Consider the following 27,947-nt stretch of genomic DNA (forward strand, 5'->3'; position numbering starts at 1 on the left):
GATGCAGGGCCGGGCTGTTGGGTGTCAGAGTGATTAGTACTGGACCCTGGGGTCGGAGAGCTCAGCGTCCGGGTCCTGAGGCGGCCGCTTGCGAGCTGGATGGGCTTGGGGCACGTGACCTCCCTGGTAGGTAAAAGGCGGTCGTACCCCGGGTCCGCGGCGTGGCGTCGGGGGCACGCGGAGCCGCAAGCGCAGGCCCAGCGCGCTGTCGGGGCTCTTCCCTCCCCTCGCGCTCACCGAGGGCCACCTCCGCCTGTGTCGACGACGCGGAGCGTGCTGTGCCCCCAGATTCCCAGGTTGAAACCTACTTCCCGGTGGGGTGGTTCCGAGGTGGCGCCCAGGGAGGACATGGGGTCACATGGGTGGAGCCTGCGGGACTGGGGTTAGTGCCCTTCTAATAGAGACCCTAGAGAGCCCGGGGAGGGGGGCAGGGTCCCACGTGGGGGCACAGCCAGAGGGGCGGCGAGCGGGACTCAGCAGACACCTTATCCCGGACCTCCCGGCTTCCAGAACCCGGAGGTGCCAGCTGTCACTCGCGGAACCCCGAGGTGTAGACTGTCACCTGAGCCCCCTGCCTGTGGTGTTCTGTCCCAGCAGCCGCGGTGGACTTAACACAACCTCCCCCCGGCCATTGCACCTTCAGCCCAATGCCACAAAACCCCGGGTCACTCCTGAAGAGACGGTGGCCCCGATGGCCCCGGGGACTGATGTGGGACTGCCTTCCAGGAGCTCGGACATGGAGGTCGCCAGGACGTCCTCTCGTAGACTTCCTGGAGGTGGTTTGTGATGAGGGTCCTGAACCAGAAACAGATATTGGGGAAGGAGGGGTCAAGTTTCGAAAGGTGTCCCCAGATCTTCCCTGGGGCCCTTGGAAGGTGGTCGAGGAGAACCTGCCACCTCCCCTCCCAGCTCCCTCTCCCCATTACCCCTGCTCTTTCCAGCTCTCACGTCCCCAGGCTACGCAGGAGCCCGGTGCTTGTCTCTGTCCCTCAGGTCAGCACCCACCGAAGAAGGCTGTCTCTGAACCCAGCTCTGGATGGGCCTTTGGGTCCCTCGCCCCTCCCCCTCTTTCAGGTCTCTTCCTTTTCTCTCTGCCCCTTTTCCACCTCGGTTCGGCTCCCTCAGTTTCCCCTCTTCAAGATCCGGTCGGGTTTTGTTAGGAGAGGAGCTGGGGAACCACAAGATGGGGGACCTGGGATGGCCCACAGCTGGAGGGGACGCTGGGCCAGGGATGGGAACTGTGTCATTAGGCTGTAGGGTTAAGACGTTTTTCCTTTCTATGCTTTCTGACCAACTTTTTTTTTATTATTTTTATGATTTGTCATTGTTGAGATGGGACAAAAGTCACGTTCAGTCTACGTCACATGTCGGTGGTGTTGAGAGGCAAGCCATCCCAGCAAGAGGGGATCCCTCGTTCCCTCTTCCCAAATTTCTTCTCCTTTGCTCTTCACCGTGCCCTGCAGTCTCTGTTCCACTGTCCTGTCCGTGCGTCCCGGGAATAAAAGGAATGACCAGTAAAACCCCGGCTGGCGGGGGGCGGGGCAGTAGTGTTTCCGTGTGTGTTGTCGGGCAGGGAGGGTGACAGTAGCTCCCAGATCCTGGACAGGAAATACCGCAAGCTTTCGTCCCTTCCGGGCACTGGGTGCATCCTGCTGCCCACAGGGGTGACGAGGGACACGGACCCAGCGGAGCACTGCCCAGGCACAGATGCCACTCCTAGGAAGTAAGTGTCCTTCGTGCCAGGCCGGCCGGGCTGAGGCCTCTTCCGGATGCTTGAAATGGGACATCAGTGGTGTCCTGGGAATCTAAGGATTGAAGCTGGACTCTGTTACCGTTGCAGCCCCACAGCGGACGAGATGTTCACTGACCTCACGGCCACGGCGGACACGCAGAGGCTGTGTGAGAGCTTCTGGACGCACGGAGTGGCGGGCAGAATGGGAGACCAGGTGAGCAGGGCCCCGTACTTGTTGGTGAGGAAGGACACCAAAGGCAGGGGTGCGTTTTGAGGAGGACGTTGTTGCTGATGCCCCTGTAAGGCGGGCAGAGGGGAAAGTGGGGCCGCTGGCGGCTCCTGGGGGTTCATCTGAGAAACTGGGGCGGCCTGGGCCGGTGTCCAGCCGTGGTCTGGGCAGAAGGCTCGTCTCTTGACTCTTTAGCGTGTCTGTGACCAGAAGAGAGCTTCTCTGTTGCCTCTCTTCTACATCAAAATACAGGATTGTGGCTAGGTAATTAGAAACTTGGGGTTTCTTTCCCCTGCTGGACCGCAGGACCAAATTACTCCCATTCTTAGTGTGGGCCGCTGCTGGGCCATTTTCCCGAGTTCTGAAATGTTACATATTTGTCCTTGTGATGGTACCGTTTGTGGTGGTGAATGTGCAGTTATCCAGGAAGGTCTCGCATTGTTTTCTTTTGCTTTCCATCGCAGTTCATCCCAGTACCTACCGGAAGGCCCACGGGGTCAAAGTGTCCCCAGCTGACCCGGCACCCCCACCCCCACCCCCACCCCAAGCTGGGTCCTCCTCTGGCCTTTCCCACCTCGCTGCAGGCTACCACCCTCCACCCAAGTGATCCCTCCGTCCTCACTCGCTTCCTCACCCATGCAGCGTACCCACCACGTCTTGTCTGCTCTGTTCCTGAGTATTTCCCCAAACCACTCAGTTTTCCCGCCTTCTTTTCAGGTCACGCTTCGGTCACACCCCCTTAGTCCTGGTGCCCACAACCTGCGGTGACCTCTGAGCTCCAGCTCCTTAGACGTACCCTCATCTCTTCCCCTCTGTCCCCCCAGCCCCCCGGCCCTCTGTCCGTGGCCTGCTTGCCTCCTCTGAAGCTTCCGGTCCCGTGAGCGCACGGCTGGGATGGAGAAGGTCCTCAGGGGCGCGGGTCGTGGAGATGGGGTTCCGAGTCCATGGGCAGTCCTGGATGAAGATGGGAAACCGTCCCTGCCCGCCCCAGTTGGAGGGGAGGGATTGAGGGTGGGTGTGCGGACCAGCTGCTCCCGGGCACGGGGGTCACTGAGCTGCTCCCTCGGTGTCCACAGCCCTGCCTGGATTTGCCCAGGCTCCTCGGTACCTCGTCCCAAAGACGGTCACACGTGGGGATTCGTGAGAGTCGGTCGGAGATGCTTTTGGAACTTCTGAGGTTCAGCTCCTGCACGTGGTTACCGGTCAGCAGAGGCCGACAGAGCTTAGTGGGGTCTGCAGCTCGTGCTTGAGGGGTCCCCCAAGAAAACACAAATTTTCACATCCACGGTGCAGAGCCGTGGGGGACCCCGCAAGCCTAGTTGCCTTAGCTTCCGGGTCAGTCAGCCTTTCTGGTCCGAGGCTACAGCTGAGGACAGTGACAGCAGGGCCACGGGACCCCCGCGGTCAGGGCGGTGCTGAGGTCGCGACAGGCCACAGTTGCGCCAGGACCTCCGACTCGGGTCGGGCAGGCTCGGGGCGCCGTCTAGGCTTTGTGTGTGTCATTAGCTGCGCGGCCGTGGAAGATCGTTTCAACTCGGCACCTCGGGTTCCTCTTCTGAAATTAAGTGGGGTCACTGTTCTAAAAGGTTCCCCATTCCCCTTCCAGAAACGCATTCTTACAGCTGAATTCAAATGACTCCAGCCCGTTTTGCGCCGGTGAGGAAAGAACCAAGTGCTTGTAGTGATGATGATAAAAAAAATCTGGGGGCCCCTGGGTGGCTCAGTTGAGCATCCGATTTTGGCTCAGGTCATGATCTCACAGTTTGTGGGTTCAAGCCCCGCATCGGGCTCTGTGCTGACAGGAGCCTGCTTTGGATTTTGTGTTTCCTCGCTCTCTCTCTCTCTCTGCCCCTCTCCTGCTCGCGCGCGCTCTCTCTCTCTCTCCTTCAAATATAAACATTAAAAAAAACTTTTTTAAATTTTTTTTTAAATCTGTAGCTTAACTATCCCAGGCATGAAAAGCATGGTGTAACCCTCACTCCCGCCCCACTTGGGAAAAGAGCACTTCGTCGTGGGCTGGGGACTCCCTCTGCTTATCTCAGGAGAGTTCCCTGGCCACCGCACTAGCCCTGAGGGCGAGGGCTGCCTCCCCCCACCCCCCCAGTCTCTCTCAGACCCAGCCGGACTGGAGTCCAGCCTCGTTCTTTTGCCTGCAAATAACCAGGTTCCCAGCGCCAGTTATCGAAGAGACTGTCTGTTCCCCCCGAATATTCTTGGCTCCCTTGACAGGCATCAGGTGGCCACTCAGGCACGAGTTTCTTTCCGGGCCCCCCATCTTGTCCCCTGGTCCAGGTGTCTGTTTCTGTGCCAGGTTCTTACCATTTCGATTACCAGAGCTTTGTAATATATTTTGAAATCAGGAAGTGTGATGCTTGGTACCTTCTCAAGACTGCTTGTGACGCTTCAGGGTCTTCTGTGGTTCCATAGAGGTTTTGGGATTGTTTGTTCTATTTGTGTGGAAAATGCCATTGGAATTTAAAAACAAAATTTTTTTTTAATGTTTATTTATGTTTGAGAGAGACAGAGACAGAGTGTGAGCGGGACGGGGGCAGAGAGAGAGGGAGACAGAATCCAGAGCAGGCTCCAGGCCCTGAGCAAGCCGTCAGCACAGAGCCCGGCGCGGGGCTCGAACTCACAAACCGCGAGATCATGACCTGAGCTGAAGTTGGAGGCTCGACCGACTGAGCCACCCAGGCGCCCCTGGAATTTTGATCAAGATGCATCAGGTCTATAGGTGACAGCGGGTAGGATGGACATTCTAACAATATTAACTCTTCCAGTCCGTGTAGACTGGCTATCTTTCCATTTGTGTCTTTGTCAGTTTTTTTCATCACTGTCTTACGGAGGTCAGTGTAGAGATCTCTAACTTTTGTTTTTAAAGTTTAATTATTTATTTTGATAGAGACAGAGACAGCGCAATGAGGGAGGGGCGGGGGGGGGGGAGAGAGAGAATCCCAAGCAGGCTCCACCCTATCAGCGCAGAGCCCGACTCAGAGCCTGAACCCATGAAACCGTGAGATCACGACCTGGACCGAAACGAAGAGTCTGACGCTCAGCCGACTGAGGCACCCAGGGGCCCCGAGATCTCTCACTTTTTGGTTAAATTTGTTCCTAAGGATGTTATCGTTTTTGGTGCTATCGTAAATGGCATTGGTTTCTTTATTTCTTTTTCGGGTAGTTCACTGTTGGTGGGTAGAAACACAGCTGATTGTTGTGTGTGGATGTCGTGCCCTCGCGGCTTCTCCGCATTTATCCGTCCTGACGGTTACTCGGTAGAGTCTTCAGGATTTTCCTCACGTAAGATCACGTCATCGGCAAACAGATGACTTTCCTTCTTCCTCTCTGATCTCCGATGCGTCCTTTCTCTACCCACTTTGTTGAGAGTTTTTATCCTGAAAGGACGTTCAGTCTCGCCAAATGCTGTTTCTGCTTCAACTGAGATGATTGTGTGATCTTTATCTTTCGTTCTGTTAACATGGTGTCCTATATCACTCACAGAAATTAACTTGAACTGGATTAAGGGGTTAAATGTAGGACTCGAAAGTGTACAACTCCTGGAAGAAGACATAGGAAGAAAGCTCCTTGACCCTGGTCTTGGCCAGGATGGTTTGGAAAGGGCACAGAAAGCACGTGAAACAAAAGCAAAACCAAGTAAGTGCTGCTTCGTGAGACTAGAAAGTTTCTACACAGCAAAGGAAACCATCAACGAAACGAAAGGGCAGCCTACCAAACAGGACACAGTGTGTGCAAACCATCTATCTGATCAGAGGTTGATTTCCAGAATAGATGAGGAACTCCTACAGCTCCATCGCGGAAAGATAAAAATCGGACTTCAAGATGGGCAAAGGATCTGAACAGACCTTTTCCCAAAGAAAGTATGCAAATGATCACCAAAAGCCTGAAAAGGTGCTCGACAACACCAGTCAGAGAAATGCAAATCGAAACCACAATGGGGTGTCACCCCGTGCCCCTTAGGAAGGTAGAATCCAAACAAGAGACAGCAAGTGGCGGCGAGGACGCGAGGACGCGAGGACGCGGAGAAAGGGGAGCCTTCTGGCTGTGGGTGGGAACGCGAACCGGGGCAGCCGCCCTAGAGCACAGGATGCAGGTGCCTCAAGAAGTTAAAAACAGAACTGCCCTCATGACCCAGCAGCCACACTTCTGGGTATTTGCTTGAAGAAAATGAAATCACTAATTGCAGAGGATATGTGCACCCCCATGTCCGTTGCAGCTCTGTTTACAGTAGCTGAGCTATGGAGACAAGATAGGGAAGGACCCTAAAGGCGCACCCAGGAGCGGATGGGCGAAGGAACGCGAGGTATGTTACCTATTATTGTGTGTCATCAAGGAGGAGATCCTGCCATTTGTCGACGTGGATGGACTTCGAGGGCATTGAGTTTCCGGGAATAAGGCAGACAAAGACAAATCCCGTAGGATTGAATGTGTGTGTGGAAGCTAGAGGTGCTGAACTCCCCGAAGCAGGGAGTGGACTCATCATTGGTCACTGCTGGGGGCGGGGGGCAGATAAGAAGACGTGGGTCAAAGGGTACCGGCTTCCAGTGTCAGATGAGTAAGTTCCGGGGAGCTGACGCACAGCATGGTGACGGGGGCGAACACTACTGTGTTGTGCGCTCGAAAGTGGCTAAGAGGGGCGCCTGGGTGGCTCAGTCGGTTAAGTGGCCGACTTCGGCTCAGGTCACGATCTCGCGGTCCGTGAGTTCGAGCCCCGCGTCGGGCTCTGGGCTGATGGCTCAGAGCCTGGAGCCTGTTTCCGATTCTGTGTCTCCCTCTCTCTCTGCCCCTCCCCCATTCATGCTCTGTCTCTCTCTGTCCCAAAAATAAAAATAAACGTTGAAAAAAAAAATAAAAAAAAAAAGAAAGTGGCTAAGAGAGTAGATTTGAAATGTTCTCGCCACCACAACAGAATGGAGATCATTTGAGGTGAGGGATGTGCTAACTACCCCTTTTGTGGCAAAGATTTTATAATACGTGTGTATTATCGAGTCCTCATATCGCACGCCTTCAACTCATACGGCATTATGTGTCAGTTATATCTCAGTGGAGCTGGGGAAAGACAGACGTGGGGTCGGGGGCCGAGAGGAAAGAAAGAGAAGAGGAACACGAGGAGAGTCCCCTTTTCCATCCCGGGTTCATATGTGACCCACAAAGTCAAGTGTTGATGTAAGCAGAGTGGGTCTTGACCCCCTCCCTGTGTGCTTCTTTCTTTCTGGGGCCCCTGCCCTCGGTCCCAGAGGCTTAACATTAACCCCCCATGACCGCCTGGGCCTCCCTGACCACACACGGTGGCCCTTGTCCCTGTCGCATCCCACACGCGCCCTCCCCGGCCCTCAGTCCCTGTGACGGCAGCTGAGGGCTTGCAGCAGAGAAAGCCGGTTGAAGTAGGGGTTTCATTCTCGGGCACCTTATCCCCGGGATGCAAGTAGCACTTCTGGACCCATCTACATGGGTTCCTACTTGTGGGAATATCGGACAGAATAAGGAAACGAATGTGAAACTGGGCTGAGTGGACGAAGATCGTTTCTGGAAAGGAGGGTCAGGTGCCCCCCTAGAGACGGACTTGTATCCATGGCGCCTCCCCTCTACCCCTCAGATCCTCTCGTTCTCTGAATATTCCAGGCCTCTCCCCAGATGGAGGGGGGCGGCAGGGTCTGGGTGGGGAGGAGGGGGGCAGAGGCTGTTCACAGGTGCGGTTCGTCTGCAGGCTGGACGCCCCCTCGTGAGATGCGGGTCTCGGGGACGGAGGCAGAAGGGCCGTTGGGGAGGGTGAACGGGCCCGAGAGCCCAGAGCCTTGCTGCCTGGAGGTGACCTCAAAAGCTCTACTGACTTAGAGCCATGGTGTGAGCTGTTAGAAGTTGCTTTTAGGGGGGCACCTGGGTGGCTCAGTCGGTTGAGCGTCTGACTCCTGATTTCGGCTCAGGTCATGGTCCCGGGGTCATGAGTTCAAGCCCCATGTTGGACTCTGTGCTGACCGTTGAGTCTGCTTAGGATTCTCTCTCTGCTCCTCTGCCCCTCCCCTGCTTGCTCTCTCTCTCTCTCTCTCTCTCTCTCTCTCTCTCTCTCTAAAAAAAAAAAAAAAAAAAAAAAAGAAACTTTTAAGAAGGATCCACTTGCTGGGGAGGATCAGGTCTGACTGCCCAGCTCAGGGAAGGGAGAGTCAAAGCTCTGAGGGTGGTTGTCCCAGGAAAGCAGACGTGGCCAGGGAACACCGGTGCCTTCCAGGGAGACACTGGTGTTTGGAGGGTGGGGAAGAACATTAGGATTCTCGTAATACTGGCAATGGTCTGAGGACTAAGGCTGTCCTCGGCAGGGACGGGCGCAGGCCGACAGGGCGGGGGACGGGGGAACCACGTAGCCAACAGCTCAAGGGACCCTACGGCACACTCTGCTTGTCACTCACACGTTCCGTCTTGGGTCTGTGTTCATACGGGCACACCCGTGTGTGAATGTTTCCTTCGGGTAATTTCTGAAAAGTGGGGTTAGAGTATCAAAGGGTATGTGCGTTACTGACCTTGGCAAGACCCTGGAAGCATGCTGGAATGAGAAACCGCATTTGATGAGAGTGGGGAGAAGCAGGCATTCCCTGTCGCTGGTGGGATTGGAAGATGCCCCCTTTCTGGAAAGGAACGTAGCAGTCCGGCAGGCTTTGACATCTAGCACGATCCGCGTGCCTGTCCGGTGTTTCCGTTTGGAGTCCGTCCCAAGGAAGTAAAGTAAAGGTGGGCAAAGATGTTTTTGCTAGGCTCTGGGCAGCACTGTATGTGGTGGTGAGAAATGAGCGAAACCCCCCCCCCCAAGTTGTGGTGTCAGGGGACTGGTGGAGTAACACAGGACACGTCTGGGCACTGGAGTGCCCTTCCTTCAACGGCGTGCTGTTCAGGTGTGTTTACGGACGTCGGTGGTCTCCACCCAGCGCGTGCGAGTCGAGGCTCCTGGGGCTGAGATGTGCCCGCCGCCCTCAGCTCTGGGCCCCCGTTTCCTTTCTGAGTCAAGGTCAGTGGTGGGGCTCCACGGGGCCCCTGCGGCCCCTCCCCGGGCCGGATCGGCCTCCACGAGGGCTGATTGATGGCTGGGCGGGGTACCCGTCTGCTGGGCTCCCTTTCCCTGGGTTTTGGGGAAATAGGGACACTTTCCCCTAGCCGTTCCCAGCACTAACACGCAGTGTCCACTCTTCCATCCATGTGGACATCTGGGTCCTGGGGGAGGAGAGACCCGAGGCTCCGGGCTCAGAGCGGTGTGTGGGAAGGGATGCGGGGGCTCCTGGCAGCGTGGGCACTGGCTTCCACGGGCACTTCTGCGCCCCCACCCCCTCGCCGGGACTGATGGACACTCAGCGGTCAGAATTTTATCCCTATGTTCTTATCTCCTCTGTACTTTTTCTAACCTCAGGATTGGGGTCGTCTCTAACCCTCCCCCCCCTTTTTTTTTTTGCTTCTGAGAACGTCTCGATGTTTTCCCTTGAAATCTAAGGAAATCGGTGGTGCCCAGTGCCCACACTCCACAGCATTGGAGGAATTCTAGGACCCGTGGAGCTTCAGGGGCGTGTGGGGGCGTGAGACCGGGACGTCCAGCGGGACCGGGCCTGTGGGCTGTGGCTTCAGTGCCCGCACATCCCTCCCACTGAGGGAGCGAGGGCTGGGCTGGGCGGTGACCAGGCACGCCTCGGTTGGCCGGGACTCGCTAATCCGCGTGCGGAACGTCTTTCCCAGCAGCGCCCGGTAGTAGACCGGACGGCAAGGTGCGATTCCTCTTGTTCTAGGACAACTGATTGCGAAGACAGGTGGTATAATGTGTTTGATAATTTGAATTAAAGTAATAGCAATAATACTAATAGCCATGACCGTTTGTTGAGAAACATAACATACTGTATGTTACCTGTCAGACACCATATATTATGCGTTCTGTGCTACATACACGTTAACATCGTTACACCTTACGTGTTACTTATTATTTAGAATATATCGTAGCCAGACACTAGCAATTGTATCCCTCCTGCCTGAGCTTTCCTCATTGCTAACTCAAATCCAAATGTGAGTGGTTGGGTTTTGGGGGGCGGTGACGGTGGCCGGCAAAACCCTAGCCGTCAATTTCTGATGATCCGTTAGGGTTTTGTGTTTTCGGGATGGGGAAGGCAGGGAAGTGGCCTGAACCCTGGGCCTGGGAAGAGTAATGAGGCGGAGTTATTGGGCTGGTGGGGACTCTCTGGGTCGGGGGCTGGGAGGGGCACTGTGCGTGCAGGTTGGTGGACCCTCCGGGTGTGGGGCTGGGACGGCCGCTGTGCGTGCAGGTGACGGTCTGGACAGGGGCTGTAAGTGGCCTTGCTGAGAACCGCGAGGAGCAGGGGACAGGGGGCCAGTGCTCACCAGCAGCCAACGTGGGAGCCCAGGGCCCCTCCTTGCTTGGGAGTTGGAAGTTGGGGCACTTCTTGAAGGGTTATTGTAGGGTTCGCTTTGACTGTCGGTTCGGTTTCCCTGAGGGCCAGGTGAGATATGCGATGACAGAATTAGGGTTCAGGAGAGACCTCAGTGGGCCTGGCTGCTGACAGCCGTGTGGCTCCCAGAACCAGGTCCCGGCCAGGTGTCCCGTGCAGCCATGAGAGGGAGCCGGAGAGTGTCCCACTGGAGAGGAGACGGGGCCTGAGCGTCAGGGCGACCCAGATACTGGCCCATGGGGCGTGTCCAGGGCTGGCGAGACCACACCTGGATTTGTCCTTGGCTCCGAGCGCCCCAGATGCCCCCTTTCTCAGCCCCCCGGGGACCCTCTCCCCTAAGCCCTGCCCTCTTTCCTTCCCTCCCCACCCGGGTGGCCCTGAGCCTCCCCAGCCTCCGTGTCCTGCCTCCAGCCCCTGGAGCCCAGCCGGGAGGCTCCACGACCCCCTCCTCCCCAGAGCCCCCTGCCGGCCTTCACCCCACCGCCAGATGAGTCTCCCTCCGTGGGAGCATCGGTGGATGTGTGGCCCTGCGTCTCCCACCCCCGCCGGCTCTCCGTGAAAGCCTGGCCTGTGCGGGCCGTTCTGAGCCAGGCAGGGAGGTGCGGGCGGGGCGGAGACCGCACGTAGGGCTGTGGCTGCCTCCCCTGCGTGCCACTCCCGGCCCACCAGCACGCACACGCTCCGTGGACCTGCGCGCTGATTTCCAGGCCCGAGTACCCGCCGGGAAGGAGACAGACAGCTGTTTTCCGAGGGTGCTCATGAGCGGCTGCTGTGCTCGTGGTCACCCAGGAGACACGACTGTCCGCAGCAGGGCCCACGCACCCCCGGATGGAGGGCACGGCGTGGCCCCGTGGGCTGGCGTGCTCTTTCGGGCCGGCTGTCCTGTGGGAGGAACCAGCTGTGCTGAGGGCCTGGGCCGCGCAGCCCCTGTGTCGAGAACTCGAGTGTCCGCGAGCTCCGGGCACCTGTCTTCCCCGGGGGGGGGGGGGGGGGCCCTGGGCGCGCTTCCTCGGACCTGGTGCACCTGGTCCCCGCTGGTCGCAGGGACCCGGTCACCTCTGCGAGCCTCTCCTGGCCCCTGGCATCCCCTAGGACATGCAGGCTCCCACGCCTGTTCCACGCAGACCCTCCAGGAAGGACGCGTGGAAGTCTCCACGCTCCCCAGACGCCCGAGACCCCGAGGGGGCCTCCCTCCCCACAGTCAGCTGCCCACGCCGACCGAAGCTCCGTCTCCCGCTCTGTGCCCCGCAGGTGCTCCCCAGGCACACACGTAGCCTGGTTTGTCTGCCAGTGGCGCGGCCCAGGACGTCCCGGGCCATCACGTATCAGCAGAGCTTCTTCGGGGAGCTGTGGGCCACCCAGCGGTTCCTGCAGGGGGCCCCACGCGGACAACTTACGGCCCACCCTGTGACGTTCCCGTTGGCCAACCTGCCAGGAGGGCTGTCCCCGGCCCTTCGGCCCTTCGGCCCACGCAGCCCTCAGCCTCGGCCACTTTGCTGATTCGCTTCCCTCTCTCTCCCAGCCACCCCTTCGCAACTCCGCTCCTGCGTATCTGCAGCCGTAGAAGTGGCTGGAGAACAGAGGGTCTTTACAGGACCGGCTGCCTCTTCCTCAGAAGGCTGCTGGGGTTATAAAAGGCAAAGAAATCGTCTTCCTTTACAGAGTCAAGTTTAACGAGCCAGGAATTCCCCATCTCGCAGGTTGACGTTGTACGCGAGGGACACCGACACGGTGTGCACGTGGGTTGCTGCGTGGGCTCCTTTCCTGGACTCCCCCCGGGAGTTTGCTCACTTCCCCACAAGCCTCGGAGCGTGAGGGTGCCTCATTGCCCCCAGCGGGGTCCCCCCCACCTTGTGTGCTGACCATGCCCTCCCTCAGGCCAACCCTTCATGGAAGCACTAAGGATTCTCTCTTCTTTGTTTTTTTTTTTTTTTTTTAAATGTTTATTTTTAAGAGAGAGAGAGAGAGACATATCGTGAGCTGGGGAGGGTCAGAGAGAGAGGGAGACACAGAATCTGAAACAGGCTCCAGGCTCTGAGCTGTCAGCACAGAGCCCGACGCGGGGCTCGAACCCACGAACTGTGAGATCGTGACCTGAGCCGAAGTCGGACACTTAACTGACTGACCCCCCAGGCGCCCCAAGAATGCTCTTTTGTCCTCCTCCTCCACCTTCCTTGTTAAATTAATGGACTGTATTTTTTTTTAACGGAATGGTTTTATATTTACAGAAGTGAGTGAACAGAACGGAGAGCTCCCGGGCACTCCCCTGCTGCCCCACAGACCGTCCCTTCTGATCATCACCGGCTTGCCTCACCATCGCGGTACATGTGTTAGAATTCGTGGAACAATTCTGGCACGTTATTGTTGACTAAAGTCCAAGTTCACGGGCAGGATTTCCCCTAGCGTCTCTTCTCTGCTCCAGAACCCCATCCAGGACACCACATTACAGTCCTTAGTCCTCGGGTCTCCTCAGGCTCCTCCTGGTGGTGACAGTTCCCGGATTCTCCTTGTTTTTGGTGAGCTCGGCGGGTCCACTCTTTTGCAGCACATGCCCCTCTGTCGGAATCTACCGGACGCATTATGCACCATCAGACCAGGGCTCTGGGCTCTGCGAGGAAGGTCACGGGCACCGTCGCACTGTCTTCAGATGCCATCGGCGTTAGTGGCACACGGGCTGCCAACCCTGGCCGGGCCACCTGGCCGAGGAGAGCTGTCAGGCTGCCCTGGGAGGTCGCTCCTCCTGCCCCTCCGCCCGCCGTGGCGTTTGAGGGGGGAGCACACAGCCGCCATCAGGGGCCTGAGGCCGAGGGTCCTGTCCACCTGCCTGAGGGCAGGGAAGGCACACGAAGCGTTTGCAGTCCTTCCGCGTTCGACAGTTGTCTCTTCTCTCATGTATTGCTTTATCCCATCACTTACTTATAGCAGGATGGACTCAGCGGTATTTATTTTACGCCCCGGCGTCTAATCCGATACTGCTTCACTGACTTTGTTGCTCGGGTTGTTGGCGCTCCGGCTACGGGGGCTCTCTCAGTCGGTCTCCCGGCCCTTTGACGATCCCGCGTCCGCGCCCTGCGTGTTTCCTCACTTTCCTCGTGAGGCGAGCTGCTCCCTTCGCTTTTTTTCATCCCTGGCCCTGTTCTCAGCTCTCTGTTTTCACAGCGAAACGTGCCTCAGCTGCCCGGGGCCCAGAGCAGGTCCAGCCCTCTCCCGTGGCCGCCCGGTGGCTCTGAGCAGGAGTCACCCACTCCTCCTCGTCACTGCACAGGGACTTGGCCAGGCGGAGTCGGCAGAGGACCGGAGTCTGAGCCTTCCCCTGCGGGGTGCGGCCGCTTCCTTGCAGGTGGGGGGGAGGGGGGTGCCTCCTTAGCCCCCACCTGGAACAGCCCCCCGCACTACGCTGCCCCCCGGGGGAACGCGGCCGTGGCCCCTCGGCCCGTCCCCACCGGGACACCGCCCGGCCTCCGGCTCGGCTTGGGCTGTCGGCAGTGCCCCTCCCCACCAGGTAACAGAAACACGTCCTTGGGGGTATCTCCCCAGCAGCCAGCCGTGGGGGCAGCTCTGAGCTCCGCTCCCCGCCCCCCACCATGGAAAATTGTCCGCTGCGGCCAGGGGGAGGTGTGACCCGCGTTGAGTCGAGGTTACTCACCACAGGATGGCTTTGGGGGGGGGGGGGGTTCAGTGACATTCAGCAATGGGAAAAGACACAAGCCTCAACTGCTCTATTTTTATGCGAGGGCGTGCATATTTATATATCGGCCTCATCTTTAAATGTTCCAGTTTGGGCTATGGTTTTTTGAAAAAGTACTATTTTTTTTTCCTTTTTATAGAAGCAGAGTTCACTTTGAATTGTGGCAGGTTTTTTTGTTTGTTTGTCTTTCAAAGAGAAGTCCGCGTTTGAACTGCACGACAACCACACGAACAGGATTTCAAGAAATCCTACGGGACCCCACCAGAAAGGGAACGGAGGGGTTGTCTGCTGTGTTGCTCACGGCTAAACGTCATTGTCACTGGGGCCTGTGGTCCCGACCACAAACATGTGACCGAGGACACGGATGGGGAGGCTGAGCTGAGTCAGATCTTCCGCTCGCCTTAGCGCTGGCTCTGCAGAGGGCAGCGTGGGCCCCACTCCCGGGCCTGACTCCCCGGGGTCTGAGTCCCGGGGCCGGGGAGTGTGGGCCGCGCGTCGCTGAGCCCACCAGGAGGGTGGGCGTTAAACGCTTCCGCGGCCCCAGTCGGGGGCCAGACCCTCGCTCGCGTTGAGCTCGGGAGGGAGGATGAACTCGGGTCTTTGGATGCTGGGGCGAAGTCCACGTTCCGCGGACCAGCTCCCTGACGTCCGGGCCCCACGTCCCGCGCTCACACTCGCCACGGGATGGGCCCGCGGTCGCCCTACCAAGTGCCCACGGTTGCGGTGTGGCTCCGCGTGCCGGGCACCGTGTCAGGTACGCCGCGGGTTTGTGTGACCCCGCTGGAGCCTCGTCCCCGCGTCCCCGTGTCCCCGCGAGCAGGTGACATCGCGCTCCTCCGTCCACAGACCACCGAGCAGGGGCTCGGGGAGGTCGGTGAGCCGTGGGGCTGGGGTCAGAGCCTTCACCTGCCCCCCCCGTAACCACGGGTCCCGGCGCAGGAACCAGAAGACCTGGAGCGCGGTTCCGTGTCTGCCCCTAACTGGCCGGCTCGGCGGGAGCAAAGCCACTGGCCACGTGTGACCCCCGATGCCCTGCGGGTCACAGGGAGCCGACTGCCCCTGCCCCGTGCCCGTCAGGCTGCTCTGAAAACACACGTGTGTGCACGTGACGTGTCCCCGCTGCCAGTGGTGACGGGCCTCCGTCAAAATGTCCCCTCTGGAGGCACGTCCTGCTCTCCAGGGGACGCTCCCACGTACCGTCCCCGGGGCAGGCCTGCGGGCGCAGCAGGAGAGGCGGCACCTGCCGTGGGCGCCGCCGGGCCCTCGTGCCCCGGAGCTGGTCGGGGGAGGTTCCGTGGCTCATCCTCCGGACCTCACCCGCAGTCAGACTCTGAACTTGCCCTCCTCCCAGCGGGACGAGACTGGGATGAGCCCACCCAGTCCCGGAAGTAGGCTGTCCTCCTGTCCCACCCTCCCCGGCAGGAGTTCGTATCTCCGGCAGCCTGTGTCCCCGCCACGGGGCCAGTGCCCACTGTGCCCTTGCCAAGCCACCCTCCACCCGGCCACGTAGACCCCTGCCCGTCCCCGTCTGTGGCCCACCCCCTTGCAGGGCAGCCCCATCACCCTGGCTGCCGCCTTCCCCAGCCTCACCTCGCACCTGCCCCCGCCAGCCTCGCTCAGGGGCTCGGGGGGTGGGGGGGCTCAGGGGGCCCCCACCAGCCTCGCTCAGGGGCTCAGGGAGGGCTCAGGGGGCCCCCGCCAGCCTCGCTCCCTGCTCTGCCTACCCTGACCCTCCCCTGGAGCTCTGCTCCGGCGATGCTCTTCCAGAAAAACCTCTGTTCCCATCACCCCTACTAGGGGCTTCTCCTGGAGCTCCCCCTCCGCCCCCCTTGGACTTTGTACTTCTCCCCTCCATGAGGGCAGGGACTTGAATGGACAGGTCCTTGTGCCTGGTTAACGCCGGCAGAAGGGATGTTCTCGGCTGGGTGGGTGACCGTGGGGCCGGGCACGCGGTGGCTGGGCCTCTGGTTGGACCCTGCTCGTGCTCCCCGAGGCCGTGTGGGGTGCTCCACCCCCTCTCGGGGCCACCCGCGCCCTGACCCTCCCGCCCGTCACCGAGCCTGCAGGCTGGCCCTACACAGCAGCGCGAGCACAGGCAGGGCCCGCGAGCAGCAGAGGTGAAAGGTGCCAGCGTGGGTGCCCGCTGGCCCCGCGGGTCGGGCTCGGGGAGGAGTCTGAGCGGCTCTCCTCCTTTCCTGGCGGACTCGGGGTAAATCCCCATCGCTGGCCGGCATACAGATAGAAGAAACCAGCTGAAAATCCACCCGCTCCCCTGACGCAGAAAACCATCGGACTTTACCACATTCACTTGAGCGAAGAAAACGTCAGATTTGCTCAGAACAGGATAGAAAAGGGCGTCCCCTCCCGTGTGTGCAGTTGCAGCCACGTAATGCGTGACCTCCTGTCTCGGGGCAGATTCCTCCCTTAACACAGGTGCCACGGAGGAAGAGCCACGGCCGTGGTACCCGCAGCCTGGATTCTCCTGGGACAGGCCTGAGGGGGACGGGCGAGGACAGACGGGACAACGCCTCCTGCGCCTCCTGCCCGAGACACTCCGTGGGCACTTGCTGTGAGCGGTAACCTCTCTCGTGTCTTGCCACGGACCTGTGAGGAATATAAATGCTGGTGGATGGGAGCAGGGCCCAAGCGGACTTCGTGGACAGAAATGTAATTCTTATGGAATGCAAACCAACAAACAAACTCAGCAAAATTCTCCGCAGTCTAGAATCTTCTGGGAAAGTGTTGCCCTAAATTACGGAGTCTGTTCATCGAGATGAAAGTCTGTGTCTCAGGACATAATTATTATTTTAACCATTTTGGAAGGAAATGATTCTCCCTGAAGGCTGAGCTCCTTGAAGGCAGAGTTGTGTCTGACTCCCCACATCAGCCGTGGGGCCCGGCTGTCAGGATTGTCTTGCTGACACCTCTTTCTCGTTTTCTTCCTTTCTCCCAGAACCTCCGCGCTGTTGGGGGCTTTCCTGGGACCCTTCCTTTCCCCCTTCTCCTTGCACATTGAAACAGTCAGTGAGATATGAGCAAGATTAGGTAAACCTTCCATGAGAGCTGTTTCAAAGAGTTCAATTCAGATGGGAAGTATGCCTCCCTGTCCCCAACACTTCCCTTTCCTCCTCCCTGCTGACTGGAATTTAGATGTGATGACTGGAATTGCAGCAGCCATCTTGTGATCACGAGGTGACTTTGAGGCTGGAAGCCACGTGCTAAGAATGGTGAACAAGAAAGATAGAAGGTTACCGATGAGATCAAGAGCCACCCCAGTGTTGGACTCCCTACCTCCAGGTTTCCTGGTATGTTGAAGAAACTGCCCCCCCGCCCCCGCCCTGCCAGGCTTGGTTCAACCGCTTTTGTTTGGGGTCCCTGCAACTAGTGGCCAAAGCAATGGCTAACTAATGTGCTCGCAAAGAGCCTGACGCAGAGGAGGGACTTGGTAGACCGGATGGGCCCACGGTATGGTCTTGTAATGAGCCCTCAAGACCTTGAGGGATGCAAGGCTATTTGTCTTGTAACCTGATGGCCCAGATTCCGCACTGACTCCTCGTTCACGATCTTTCCCGTCGGGACTTTCCGGCGTGTTGGGTGCCACTTTCCAGCCTGTGCTGTTGGCACATTCCTCCGTCCGCTTCTAGTTTGTTCCTTCTGATCTGCTGTGAGTTTAGAAACCCTCCCTCTGATTGTGTTCGAGCTGCACGTTGAGTAAGAGCGCAGGGGCTCTGGGTGAGGTGGACCGAGAGGCTGGCCTTTGAATATGGGTGAGGAAAATGCCCCTGTGGGTGAACTGTGTTTCGTTTGGGCTGCTCAGAAGCCTTTGTAGTCATTTCCCCCCTTGGCCACATTTCAGGCCCGCCAGTTTGCTGCAGAGGTGGCTCTAGAAGGGTGTGAATTCTGAGTGCTGCAGCCCAAGCTTCTGAGAGCCCGTGCACGGGGAGGGCGGGGTCAGCGTCGTGAACAAATAAATACTCAGTGAGGCTTCGAGCTCCCGTCAGCCGGGCCGACTTTGGAACTAGATCGAAGTTCTAACGAGATAGGTGACTTAAGTCACTGGTGGTTTTCAGGCCTTTCTTCTTTGTGTGCTTTGCAGGGTCCTGCTGAATTATCGCTAACAACAGTTCCAGGGCAGAGACGGATCTAGAAAGAGGCCATGACACGGACAGGAGGCGTGGACACAGGAGAGTTAAGGGTGGATGAAGCAGAGACACGAAGACCAGCGTGGACATTTCCTAATTGGTCCCAAGTGTGCTTCCACTGACCCCTCCCATTCAGCCCCGAGGGCTCCAGTGAGGAGACCCGTGCAGACAGGGCCCTCCTACACAGGCGGGGCCGAAGGAGTCCCAGGCCCACGCTAAGGAGGCCCGTGTGCTTGCGGGAGGAAGCCGAAGATGCCTGGGCACTTCTTACGGGGTGGAGACAGGTAGTGACCCGTGCCGGGCGGGTCACGAGGCGTGTGCTTGGCATAGCGCGAGCGCCCGCGTCCTCTGCACGTTTCAGTAATGCTGGGGTTCTAGACGCCGATGCCGATAGGGGTCCGTGTGCGGCGTCAGAAGGGGGAAGCAGGGCCCCAAGAATGATACGGGCCAGAGACACAGGGAGACTCCTGCTCAGCACGTGGGACGTGTGCGTGTGCATGCACACGTGTGTGCACGTGGATGGGTGTGTGTGCATGTGCGTACATGTGAGTGTGTGTGTGTGCTGGAACACAGTCGGTGACATGGACCCGGGCCGGGAAAGGGATCAGACGCGGTTCCTAAGTAGGACAATCAGATCTCTCAGGGTGGGGGTCTTGGGGCCTAAAACTTCAGACTTTGGCCCACTCGCCACTCACTGCAGGCCAGCAGCGGGAGGTACCAGAGCGTGGCCTCACCTGCTGTGGCTCTTGCCTGCACATGTGTCCCTTTGGTTGGGGGCCCTGTGGAGAAGGAGTGGAGCAGGTGTTTAATTAGATTTTACTTCCATCTAATTATAGGCCAATGTCTTCTTGGTAATCGTTTCATTCAAAAATTAAGACAAATTAAAAAAAATTTTTAATGTTTATTTTTGAGAGAGAGAGAGAGAGCGCGCCTGTGCGCGCGCACAAGTGGGGGAGGGGCAGAGAGAGAGGGAGACACAGAATCCGAAGCAGGCTCCAGGCTCCGAGCTGTCAGCACAGAGCCTGACGCGGGGCTCGAACTCACAAACTGAACTGCGAGATCATGACCTGGGCCGACAGACACTCAACCGACTGAGCCACCCAGGAGCCCCTTAAAATTAAAACAGATTTTTAATGTTTGTTTATTTTTGAGAGAGAGAGAGAAAGACAGAGCACGAGTGGAAGAAGGGCAGAGAGAGAGAGGGAGACACAGAATCGGAAGCAGGCTCCAGGCTCCGAGCTGTCAGCACACAGCCTGACGCGGGGCTCGAACTCACAAACTGAACTGTGAGATCATGACCTGGGCCGACGGACACTCAACCGACTGAGCCACCCAGGCGCCCCATCATTCAAAAATGTTTAAATTACAGAGGTTTTCATGTGTGATGCAAACCTTTTAAGCAATCCAGAAGCCAGTGCAGTAAACAGTGAAAATCTCCTGTTTCTCCTCTACTCCCCTTCCCGGTGCAGAGTGAACCCTTATGTGGAGTCAGACCTACACTTCCAGACCTTTCCCTGGGCAAACACACACACACACGCACACACACGGACGCAGTGAGATGATCCTGTATGTATCCTAACCTACAACTGAAGAAACCTCAGTCTATCGTGGTTATCTTTCCGCGTTGATACATGTATATTTAATTCATTCCTTTCTTACCCGCTCTGTCCTGGTCCATTGTGTGGACCGTTGGTAATTTGTCGAGTCACCCCTTATCAGGAGGCATTAGATGGTCTCCGGTGTTCTGCTGTTAGAGACAAATTAACGAGGGCATGAGCAGTGAGGTGAGCGACCGGCGCTTCGTAGGACACGGTCCTGGAGGAGGGTCACCGGATCAGAGGGTGTCCCGGCCACGGCCGGTCGACAGGCACCGTCGCAGTTCCCTCCCCACAGCGTCTGTGCCCTTGTTCCAACGAGCAAGCGTAATGAGTAGCAAGCCCGAGCGCGAGCCCCACGCTGAATGCCCGTCCCCTCTCCTTCCCCACGCCCCTTGTTGGCCGACAGTTTGACCTTCGCCGTCACCACCAGCAGCAGCCAGCCCCCGTGTCGACACGTCTGAGGACTGCAGGCTCCGTGTCCCAAGGGAGTCTGCCCCACGTGGCCTGCCCCTCGTGTTCCTCCGGACGCCGTCCTTGACGTGCCCGCAGACCCCGCTGCCCCCCACCCCTGCTTCCACCGCGGCACCCCCCGCCCCCGAAGCCGTTCGTTGGGGTCTTTACCCGTTTTTCCCAGGAAGTCGGGGACGGAGTGCCGGCCCCCCGAGCGTGGCGCACGCTGTCGAACGATCCGACGATGACTTCCGGGTGCTTCTCGGTCCACATTGGTGTTTGTTTTCCGGGCGCCCCCAGCCCACCCTGAGGCTGGTGGGTGTTCGGGCCAGGCCGGTTGATCGGCTCAGTCGTTCTCAGGAACGTGAGCCAGGACGGGCAGCCCAGCGGCACGCGGGGGCGAGAGGTGGCCGTGGGGGCTGGGCAGGGGTCAGCTAGTGTCGTGGGCGCAGACGAAAGTCAAAACCGTGTGGGTTCTTTGGGGTGCGAGGAGAAGAGTTCACAGGGAGCGACCTGACAGGAAAGGTCAGACGTCAGGGGGCTCCTGGCATAGTCAGGGGGACTTCCCGGAGGAAGGGGACTCGGGCGTCAGGCGGGTGCAGGTTTGAGTCCCGGCTCTGCCACTTATGAGCTGCGCGCCCCTGAGCCTGGTATTTAATAAGCAGTGCCCCCCCCCACCCCGCGCTCCCGGTATGGCGCACTGGGCGCTGAGAAAAGAGTGGGAATGTGTCTTTTCTCTGCTCAGCACCCTTCAAACAATTAGCCGTGTAAAGAGAATTGCTTATCTACTCTGTCCTCTAGAAGGGACCCTAAAAGACTTGCAGAGATGCATCGGTACTCCTGAAACTCCTTCTCCAGACCCAACATGCCCGGCGCCCGTCTCCCGGTCCTCCGACCCCGTCTCCCGGTGGTCCCCGGAGGGCGGCCCTGGGGTCCAGTGTTGTGCGGGTGCAGCTGACGAGCCCAGGCACAGAGGGCCCTGTCAGCCACTCCTACTCACCCCTCGTCGTCAGTGAGCGTTGACAGTCTTGCTTTTAATATTCTGGTCGTGCCGGTTGCCTTATAGTGAGCTCGTGGAGGTCAGAAACTCTTTCGTACTCACTCTGACAACGTTTTTGCTCCTAGAGGAATCCTTTGCTGCCACGTCCCATCTTGATTGGGTGAGAGCCTCCTGGTCGTCGTCTCAGCTTGGTGGTGTATCTTGGGTCCTCATTCCTCTGTCCGGAGACGCCTCCTCGAAGGTGGTGGCTGCAGCCGAGACGATGGTTCCTCACCGTCTTTGCCCCCTTCCTCAGGACGGGAGGCCCCCCCCGGGCCCCCCCAGCGTGCCCCCCCCCCACACCTACTGTGTGCTCTTCCCGATGCCTAAGCAGAGTGAGATGCTCTCAGGAGGTGGCCGTTCCTCTTTACTTGTCCAGCCTGAGACTGTGGCCCTTCTTGGCTTCCGCGGTATCTGCTCTCGAGCGGAGTTGCAAGATCTTTCTCCACGTGAAATCTTCCACTCGCAGAAGCTACCGTCCGGAAGGCCATGGGCCGCCTGGAATGTTTACTGAGAGCCAGTCATTGCCCCAAGGGTGGCCCGAGCACACACGCAACCACGGCTTGTCGTTTCCAAAGTGGAAGCCGGGGAGTCGGGCAGCGTCAGGGCACAGCCCTCCCCGGCTCAGGGGGTGGAGGCGGAGAGATCTCTCAGTCTCTCTGACTGCGGAGCGGAGCTCAGCCTCAAGTCCCTGGGACAGAAACGCAGCGCACTCGCAAAGGTCTGAGCAAACGCGGCCCAACAAAGAGCGTTCCGGAGTCGGCAGGAAACGCGTTTGCTCCAGGAGCACCCGTCCTCCGGGCAGGCGTTTGTGGTTCTCACACGCTGCTCGCTGACCGTTCGCTTTTGGCCCCTTCCCAGCCCTTCGTAAATAAAGACGATTTATCGCGTGAGACGCAGGACTTTCCCTTCATAAATCGCAAGAACGGAGTAACGGGAACGACGAGAGGCCGATTGTCTGGGAGAGGCATGGAGTCACCTAACAGCACGGCCGCGAGCCGTAAAGGGAGGAGTTGGCATCAGAACCGTCTGAGGGCACTCTCTGGGGTGATGGAAACGTCCTGTGATGTATGCTGTCCGGTGTGGTGGCCGTCGAGCACCTGAGAGGCGGCCAGCGCGACACAGGCCCTGAGTTTTTGACTGCGTGGACTGTTGGTGAATCTTACGTGGCCGCACGTGGCCAGACGGCGTGGCTCCGAGCCACGGGGCCGCAGTGTCGCTCCCTCAGCTGTTACTCAGGGGAAGTTCTCTGAGCAGCCTCTACCTGCCCCATGGGAGCTGACCGCGTGCGCCTGGTGCGGGTCACAGGCCACGGCCCCGCTGTGCAGAGAGGTTAAAGTGTCTGGGGGCCAAAGGACGAGGAAAGAGACGGGCTGGTGAACGTGGAAGGTACCAGAACGCCGGTGCACGCACAGCAGGACCCTGAGGGTGTCTGAGGGGCGCTAGGAGGGCTGCACAGAAGCGTGATGTGTAACCTCGTGTTTGGGAAGGGCTCCTGGAGTCCTGGGCCTGGTGCTCGCGGTCCAAAGGGACCCGGAAGCTGCGGCTGTAGCCCGCCCCCCTTTGACCCGCTTTGTGACTTTTCATCAACGTCTGCAAACCATACAAACACTTTTGTCTGTTTTGGTGTCGTCCACGAGCCCATTAACCCAATACCGACAGGAGGTGCGCTTTTCCCGCCGATGAGCCCCCACGCGCCCAGTGTCTCCTGGTCAGCAAGAAGGCCCAGGGGGCAAAGTGGTGTCACTGGGAACGCAGATGGGGTCTCCAAAGCAGGGTGTGAGTGGGTGGGCTTCAACAGAGAACAGATGCGGGGCGGCACACGGCGTCGGTTCCCTCCACACGGCGCGTCCAGGGCAGGCGCATCCGTGGAGGTTTCAGGGGTTGGGAGTGGGGCTGGGGGGAGAGCAAGAGGCAGAGAGGAGGGTCCGAATGGGGTAGAAGGAACCGTGTAGGCAGGTTTTCTGCACTGATTATCCCTCTGACTGTCCTCACCTCTAGAACAGGGACCCTACACGTGCCTACTTCGGAGGGTCGCAGGGAGGAATAAATGAGAAAATGCAGAGTGTTTTATCACAGTGCCTGGCATACAGTCAGGGCTCGATGCAGGGTGGTTTTATTATTATTCTCGCAGGTGCTGAGGGAAATGCAGCGTAAAACAGTGTTGGCGGATCGCTCCACGCCTGCCGAATAGACACCTGGGACCCCTGCTGCCCAGCACACGCGCAGATCGTAACCCACCGTGCTTTGCGGGGAGAGCAGCGTGGCAGCGCAGAAGGGCCAGAGCCAGCAAACACGGTGACGAGCTCCGAGCCAGGACTCCCGAGGACGCCCAGGGTCCCAAGTGAGATGGGGCCTCGCCCGCCAGGTGCTTCCGTAGTTTAGAGTCAGAAGCAGGCTTACCAGCCGTCAGATGAGACGTGTTCCGCCCTCCCTCCTGACAGACTTGCGCAGCACTTAGAAGGCCAGGCTCGGGTGTGAAGTTCTCAGACTCTGGCCCCCAGGCCCGTCCTGTCCCCGGCTCCTGGGTCACCTGGCATCGGGAGCGACCTCGTGTGGCTGCGTGTGGGCAGCCCGGCTCCCACGTGCGGACTCGGTCCGCTGACCCAGGGCGCCTCGGCCACCCCTCACGTCCACGTCTGTGCCCACTGCTGGTGAGAACGGACCTCAGGAGGAGAGATCCAGAACGCACATCTGGAGATGAGCTGGGGGCCGCTGGGGCAGGGGCTCCTGGGAGGGTCCCAGGTCCCTGGAAGGAGGGCTGTGGACTTGAAGTGGGCAGGCTCCTTTGGGGACTCGTCATCACGTGGGGAGGGACGCGGCCAGAAGGGGCCGGGGGAACCGTCTTGCCTGATCTGAGTGTGGCTTTGCTTTGATCATTTCCTTAGAACGTCTCTGAGGAAGATAAAGGGGGAGAGTTCGGCAGGATTGAAGAACCCCGGGCACTGCCGTATATCTGACATTGGGGAAAACACACAAACAAAAACAACCCGGTGCCCGAAAGGAGGACGGGTTAAGACAGACATGGGGAAGCTGTTCAGGGAGATCGCCCACTACCGGTGCCACTGGGGAGTACCCACACGGCAACATGGGGTGATGTACGTGCAGGTGTAAGACAGCTGTGGGAACATCTGTGTACCCCAGGGGAGGCCTGGGAGCCGGTCTGCAGACGTGACGACAGCTGCCCACAGGAGGGTCTAGGAGATTTCTTCCCCGGGCTGTCGGCTGTGGCTGGGGAGAGGCAAGGACTTCGGGGTCTGGCAGGTGGGGCCCCGTGGGCAGGAGCCAGCCGGGTGCGGGGTTCGGTGGCTGGTTGTTGGGTCCTGCGGGTGGATGTGGGTTTCGGCGGCTGGTTGCGGGGTCCTGCGGCCGGTTGGGGGGTCCGGCGGCTGGTTGCGGGGGTCCGGCGGCTGGTTGTTGGGTCCTACGGCTGGATGTGGGTTTCGGCTGGTTGCGGGGTCCTGCGGCCGGGTGCGGGGTTCGGTGGCTGGTTGCGGGGTCCGGCGGCTGGTTGCGGGGGTCCGGCAGGCTGGATGCGGGGACCGGCAGGCCGGAGCGGCTGGTTGCGTCGCTGGTTTTGCGCACTCTGCTCACGGCTGCCGGGATGCACAGACAAGCGTCTGTTGGCAGCCACTCGGGAGCCGAGGAAGCACTTCAGGCCTTCGGCCCGCTCGGCGCAGGGGGAGGCGTCGTGAGTCCCCCGGGGACCCCGTTCGGCCCCGCGCCTCCCCCGGATGCCGGCCGCGCCACCAGCCGTGCCTTCGAGCCTGCCGTGGAGGCTCACGCTGCTCTCTGCCGCACTTACTGAGCGCTTACCGCGCGCCGGTCCGAACGTGCCCGTGTCAGAGCCCCGACCGCCGTGGTGAGAGCGAGCCTGGGCACCGCAGGCCGGCGGGGAGCGGCGGCCCCACGTCGCACACGTGGGAGGGAGAAGCGGGACTTGGAACTGCAGGTTCCAGCTGTGCGCATTCACCCGGAAACCAAAAGGCAGACGCCCCAGCGCCCCTTCGTCTGGAGGCCGGAGGCGGTCGGGGCTCACCCCCCGCGCCGCGTCTCCGCGGACCTCAGACGGGTCAGGCGGTTAAACGCGAAACCCACCGGGCGCCTGGGCGGCTCAGTCGGTTGAGCGTCTGACTTCAGCTCGGGTCACGATCTCAGTTTGTGGGATCGAGCCCCGCGTCTGGCTCTGTGCTGACAGCTTTGCACCCTCTCTCTCCCTGTCTCTCTGCCCCCCTCAGAATAAACACTAAATGCGAAACCTACCAAGCAAACCATGGACCAAGTAGAAGAAAAAGCAAAGGCCTGCCCGCTCTTGGGCGGGGCCTCTTCCTGGAACCCCGTCTTCTGCACACCTTCCCCTGTCAGTGTCCCGGGACACCAAGGCTGCCGGCCAGCCTCCCAGGCCAGCTCCCTGTGCCCGGCCTCTGCATGATGGAGCCCTGGGGCCTCAGTTTCTCACTTCTTCTCTTTCGTACTTTCTTCCTATGTGGTCCTCGGGGCTCTGGCCCTTGTCATTATTACTGCTGCCAACGCCTCCCCCCAATGCCTGTGACTCCAGCCCTGACCGCCAGCCTGCAGACACTTAACTATTCTCCGTGGAGAGACAGGAGGAGTGACAGAGGAAAGGAGGATAAGGTGTGTGTGTGAGTCCGTGTGCCTGTGCAGCTCCTGTGTTTGAAAATAACTCAAAGTTGGGGCGCCTGGGTGGCTCAGTTGGTTGAACTTCTGACTTCGGCTCAGGTCGTGATCTCATGGTTCATGGGTTCGAGCCCCGCGTCAGGCTCTGTGCTGACAGCTCAGAGCCTGGAGCCTGCTTCAGATTCTGGGTCTCCTTCTCTCTCTGCCCCTCCCCTGCTCTCTCTCTCTCTCTCTCTCTCTCTCTCAAAAATAAACAAACATTAAAAAATTTTTAAAATTAAAAAAGAAAAAGAAAATTCTCAGAGGAGAAAATGTGATTAGTAATCAAACACAGGAAGACGTTCAGTCTCAGCCAGAATCAAGGCAGCGGGAAACAAGACGAGGAGATACAGAGTCACCTACAAGGTGGGCAGAGACCCCGGAGGGCGAGGGAGGGGAGGCCAAGTGCAGCGGGCGGCTTGGCTTCCCAGCTGGAAGCCGTGTGCAGCCTTTGGCCCAGAAATACACCTGTGACACGCTCGACAGAAATCCTACTGTCCACCCAAAAGCAGGTTTTCTAGAAATCACCCAGTTTAGAAGCAGGCTAAATTAATCCCTGATAAATTGGTTAGAATTTGGAATTTCCCTGATGACGGTAACAGCCACTCAGGCACTTGCTATGTGGCTCCTCCTGCAGGTTGGGGCCCCGTCCCTGGGAAATCCTGGTGCGGTCGGGCTGCGGTGGTGCCCAGGAATCTGTATTTCAGAAAGATGCTTCAGGCGATTCCTATCTTCAGGCCACTTCGGAAAATACAGAGGAAATAAAGTGATGTCATTAAAACTGACGTTTACCCAGGGGCGCCTGGGCGGCTCAGTCGGTTAAGCGTCTGACTTTGGCTCAGGTCATGATCTCATGGTTCGTGAGTTCAAGCCCCTCTGTGCTGACACCTCAGAGCCTGGAGCCTGCTTCAGATTCTGGGTCTCCCTCTCTCTCTGCCCCTCCCCTGCTTATGCTCTGTCTCTCTCTGTTTCTCTGTCAAAGGTAAACAAACATTAAAGAAAAATTGAAATAAACCGAAGAGGATGTAATTAGACTGAGAAATACTTGTGACATAAGCACAAAGAATGACAAGTGTGCAAAGTATTTGTCTGTTGGACGAGTACGCATCGAACACCTACTATGTGCTAGGAGGGGAGGAGACAGAACGAAACCAACACCGTCCATCTTCATGGAGCTTTGAGTCTGACGGGGAGATGAACAGTGAAAGTAAGGAAAAAAGAAACTGAGAGGTTCTGCTCTCATCTAACTGTGGTGCGATCTAGCCGTCACACGCGTGTCTCCCTGGCTCGGCCGGGAGCTCCCGGAGAGCCGCTCAGCTCCTCTCTGTGTCTCCATCGCCTGGCCAGTGCTTACTGCTCTGAGGTTTTGGAGGAAAGAGTGTGTCCCATGGAGCGGGCAGAAGGGTAAGAACAACCGGGCAGGAGCAGAATGTCCAAAGCAATTGCCGAATTCTGCAGCGCGGGGCAGAGGACAGTTCTCTTACGGGGCCCTCCAGGCACCTGCAGACCAAGGTGGGCAGGCCCAGCAGCCCTAGTCTGGAGAGACCACGCGGGGCCCCAGAAGCCGGTGTCCTGCGTGAGAGGTACAGCACCTGCCCACATCCAGGACCAGTACAGATCTAGGACCAGCCCAGCCGCCCGCAGGGGTAGAGGGCCGCGAGCGGTGGCCTCCCGTTCAGGAAGTGCCTCAAATTTAGACCTGGGGTTATCTCTCAACGAGGTTATAAATACGGACACGGAGAGACACCAGTGGGATTGGAGAAAAAAAAGCTTAATGTTTTCGTGCCTGTGTATCATGACCAGACTATATTGCTTCCCACGTATTGTGACACTTTTGTAAATAAATCCTGTCGTTGTCTGGGAGTTACTGTGATCCAATTGCACTGTCGTTGATTGATGCAAAACGTTTAACGTAGATGTTCTTTTCTTGTATCAAAAAACA

At 58.7% G+C, this 27,947-nt stretch overlaps 1 long non-coding RNA gene across 3 annotated transcripts; it reads left to right on the forward strand.

The window, feature by feature from the left end:
* Positions 1 to 24: 24 nt before the first annotated feature.
* On the forward strand, positions 25 to 27,947 carry LOC124517397 (uncharacterized). Of its 3 annotated transcripts, none has more exons than XR_006963438.1 (4): positions 25 to 126; positions 1,841 to 1,946; positions 18,196 to 18,525; positions 26,988 to 27,947. It is a non-coding gene; the product is annotated as an uncharacterized LOC124517397 (long non-coding RNA). The 3 variants fall into 3 exon arrangements; XR_006963439.1 differs by lacking the exon at positions 26,988 to 27,947 and adding an exon at positions 21,415 to 23,142; XR_006963440.1 differs by lacking the exons at positions 25 to 126; positions 1,841 to 1,946 and adding an exon at positions 6,133 to 6,279.

The sequence above is a fragment of the Lynx rufus genome, unplaced genomic scaffold (genome assembly GCF_022079265.1).
Source record: "Lynx rufus isolate CCGP_SWC_20201006 ecotype Redwood Valley unplaced genomic scaffold, mLynRuf1.p SCAF_21, whole genome shotgun sequence".
NCBI classification, from domain to species: Eukaryota; Metazoa; Chordata; class Mammalia; order Carnivora; family Felidae; genus Lynx; species Lynx rufus.